The following is a 4,338-nucleotide window of genomic DNA, read 5'->3' as shown; positions in this document are numbered from 1 at the left end:
GACCACTTCCGGGAGGTGAGCAGTCTCACAGCTCGCGGGCTAGCCAGCTGTGCACGTGGGAGCTGCCCTGGGAGAGGGGGCCGACGTGAGCAATGAGGCCGCTGGTCCCCTCCGAGAGCCGCCTGCCTATACCAGCCAGCAGACTCGGTTTGTTGGTCAGGGAAAGTGATTTGAAAAAACAAAACCTGAGTTTAGACACCTTTAAGAGGATCAGTGCTTAACTAGCTCCCATCAGCTTATGATTAGTTTTAATTATTTTGGTGTGTGCCATACACATAATGTATACGTAGGTACAGTTTAAGAATAATAAAAAGAATACCCATATACCAAACTCTCTACTTACAAAAGAGAACTTGATCAGAACTTTGGAAGCCTTGTCCACAATGCTCCCCACTCATTTTTCTAAATTTTGTTAAGCATTCCCTTGCTTATCTTGATGGGTACTCCATATGTATGTAAAATAATTGTGTGCTTTTGCGAGGTTTTTGATCTTTAATAAACAGAATCTGCTGTATGTTCTTCTGTGATCAATATGCTCAACACAAACCTGTAGATTCATCTGTCTTAATACATGCAAAGTTCATTTTCACTGCTGCATAAGATTCCGTTGTTCATTCTGTCCATGGAAAGGATGTCCAAAACTATAGAAAATTTTCATGAGTTTATTTAAGCCAAAAAACTGAGGACTTACCTAGAAGCAAGATCTCAACAGATTGAGAAAATGCTCCAGAGAATGGAAGTTTTGCAGTTCATTTTACACATTTAAAATCAAAGGAGAAAATGTAACGAAGGTACAAGAAATCCACTGGTGGCAGATTAAGGAGGCAGGAGAAAACAAAGCAGGGAAGTCTCTACGAATGAATAAAAAGTGAAATGGAGATATGCACACTTCTTTTATATTGGTGGTTACGGGATAGTTAACATTTACAGTAAATAGATTGTAAGGATAGAAAACAGGCCTCTCCTTTTCTTTGCTGTGGCCTTCCACAATTATGAGAAACACTTGGTAATTAAACCTTGAGATTGCTGGCTCCCAGATTCAAACTACAGGATGAGATAAGACTATATTCTCAAGATTATATTCTTGCATTCCCCTCCACCCTGCTGTTTTAACAACTCAGGGATAATTTGCACCAAGGACTCTCTAGTTAATAGTGAGTTCCCTTCCACCTCCCCTTCAAACAAGCCTCTTTTGAACTCCTCATAACTTTTGCTCTAAGTATGTATTATAGGCTTAGGAAAAATAATAAGACACTTCCCTAGGGCATCTGCCAGACTGTCTCATGGAAAGCAAACAAACTAATTTTTCAAGACAATGCCCCCTGCCCCCCCCCAAAAAAAATCTGGTCAACTTCAACACAATCCCCATCCCTTCCTTGTCACTTAGCAACAGCAACTGCTTGCTCTTTAAAAATGCAAGCCCCACGCAGTCGTTGAGCATCGACCTAGGATCCTGGAGATTGCGGGTTCAATTCCTGGTCAGGGCACATGCCCTGGTTACAGGATTGACCCCCAGCAAGGGGTGTGCAAGAGGCAGCAGGTCTATGACTCTCTCTCATCATTGATGCTTCTATCTCTCTCTCTCCCTCCCTCTTCCGCTCCCTGAAATCAATAAGAATATATATGTAATATATATTTTTTAAATGCAAGCCACTCTTTCTTTCCCGCTGTGTTTTGACTAGCAGTACACGGGCCCTTTCCTCCCTTGGAAAGTAAAATAAATTTCCTCTCTGCATTTCATCTCTTAGTTGTGAATTATTTCACAGCCCAGGTCACTGACCAAATCCTAACAGAGATGGTATGTGAGGAGTTTCTTGGTCACTGATCTAGTTGTGCCTCCAAGAGGTCTGGAAAAGAAAATTACTCTGATGTTTCAAAGGTATGTTATCCTAGATGCATAAGAACAATTGGACAGGCTTGCTCACCATTATAATAATTGATTAAACCATTATAATGAAAACTGATTAAAGCAAGTGATATGTGGGTTATTTTGATCTAAAGACAATGGAGACCCTGTGGGCTCAAGAGAAACATCAGCCTCCTCCCCCTTAACTACCTAGAAGAATTTAAATTCGGGTTCCTGCCCATAGTAAAAAAAAAAAAAAAAAGACATAACTTTTTTTACCTATCTATATGGCAGAGCAAGATACTAATTACTGAGCATCTGCTCTTACTGTCCTGCAAAGACCTTTTTCCCCTCTGAAGCCCCCAAAGCCTCATCCTTACCTCAGAATGCCATATATACCTCATTTTCCCTGTCTCTGAATCTCTCATGTATGCAGCATCTCTGACTTTCTCATGTATGTGGGGTTTCATGCACATAAAATTGAATTTGATTTTATCTTGTTAATCTGTCTCATGTAGGTATGATTATTCAGACAACCAAAAGAACTAGAGGGAAGGGGGAATTGTTCTCTTGCCCCAGACTAGTAAAACTACATGCATACATTCAGAGGATTTCTTCTCAAGATACTAATGATTACAAAGAGAAAAATGGTAAGTATACAGTGGGTAACCAGGCAGATCTTAACCAAAAGAGCAAAGTTAAAATGAGCAGCAATGGGATAAGTGAACAGGACAAACCTTGTAATGTGCTAATATAATTGATAGTTGGACAGGGCACCTAAGAATAGAGACACAGATGTTCAATAATTATTCACCCTACTAACTATAGAGAAGTTTTCTTACAGACCCTGGGAAACTGGAGGAGGAAACAAGGCTGTAAAAAGATAAGATGCCTCAGTGGGTCCCTTACTCAGAAAAGAAATACACTTTGAGAACAGACCAAGGACAGGACATGCTTTGATTTGGTTGCTGTGCCTGGACCCTGACCCCCTCCAGGAGTTTGCCTCGGGGACACTGACCATTCTTCAGTCCCAGGAATGGACTGAGCTGTTTGTAACATCATAGATTAGCCACCTGGTTATTGGACTTTGCGCTCCTGAAGGCCAGACTGCAAATCCTCCTCTCCCCTTTCTCTGTTACACTTGTAGCTCAAAGCTGCATATAGTTATCTTCTCCCTCACTGGTATATAATCAACCAATTGGCAAGTGGAATCAGAGCGGAATTTTCAGGGTGATCGATTGCTCTCCCATTTTTGCCAGCAATAATAGAATAAGTGCTCACATGATTCAACCCTGTCTCTGCTTAATTTGGCTCAAGTAGTGACAGGTGCCTCGGACCCCTTGTGTCCAGTTTCATAATGAACTGAGAATACAATGTTATTCAATGGTTTTCTTACCTAAAAAGCATAGCATAAACCTAATGAGGAAACATCTGACAAAACCAGTGGAGGGGCAATATAGAAAAAACAGCCCATTCATTTCACAGATCTCTTTATGAGAAAACATCTATTTAATAATGCAACAGCCAATGAGATGAGTCCAAACCACCTGAAAAGATAAATGGACATTTCAAAATAACCTAATGACTTTGAAATACTATAAATATATCAGGCACATAGACCATATTATAATAAAAGTTAAAGCACATTTTCTTTTTTCAGGTTGCTTTGAAAATGGCCTATTAACAAGTATGAAAATGTAAATCTTCCTCTTTTGCCTAGATTTTGAACAGCTCTTTGAAAATAAGTTAAATTAGGCATAGAAAATATGTTGACAACTTAATTTTTACTTCTTTGTCTAGTTCTCTTAGGATACACATATTTTGGTTTCCTGTTTCCTTACTTGTGACAGGAACCAACAGTCTCTTCCTCTGGTGATCTAGGGAGATGAATGGAAAGAGCAAGTGTAGACAGAAGAGAGGTGTGACAGTTTTATTAATGAGACACATTGAAATTCAGCAGTGGCCTGCACAATGTTGACCTTGGAATGGCCCTTGGGTACAACCTCTGAGGTCATTCCATCTTAAATGTGATGTTCAGCTCATTCAGGGTTAAGAAAGTTCCTTTCTACTGCTGCTTAAGTTTTAACATGACTGGTGAGAATTTTGGTCACTTTTTCTGTATTTGATGATATAGGCACACAGATTTCTCTCCTTTAACCTGTTAAGGTGGTGCACAGCATCTGTAAGTTTTAAAATATTAAGTAAACCATGAATTCCCATTTTTTTAAAAACCTACATTTACATGATGTATTAAACTATGTTTAGGAACTTTGGGGTTACATTTGCTAATGCTTTGAGATTTTTACATTTCTGTTCATGGATGATATTGGCCTGCAATTTTCCTTTCTTGAGCTTCCCTGTCTGGCTTCAGTACTGGATTATATTAGATATATATTAGACATATCTAATATATCTAGTATATATTGGATATATATTAGAGATATCTAATATATATTCAGTTTTTTGGTGTGTTTTTTCATCTGATTTTAGGA

Source organism: Miniopterus schreibersii (assembly GCF_964146895.1).
Source record: "Miniopterus schreibersii genome assembly, chromosome: 4".
NCBI lineage: Eukaryota > Metazoa > Chordata > Mammalia > Chiroptera > Miniopteridae > Miniopterus > Miniopterus schreibersii.
The sequence above is the reverse complement of the archived record's forward strand: the minus strand, read 5'-3'. Positions refer to the sequence as shown.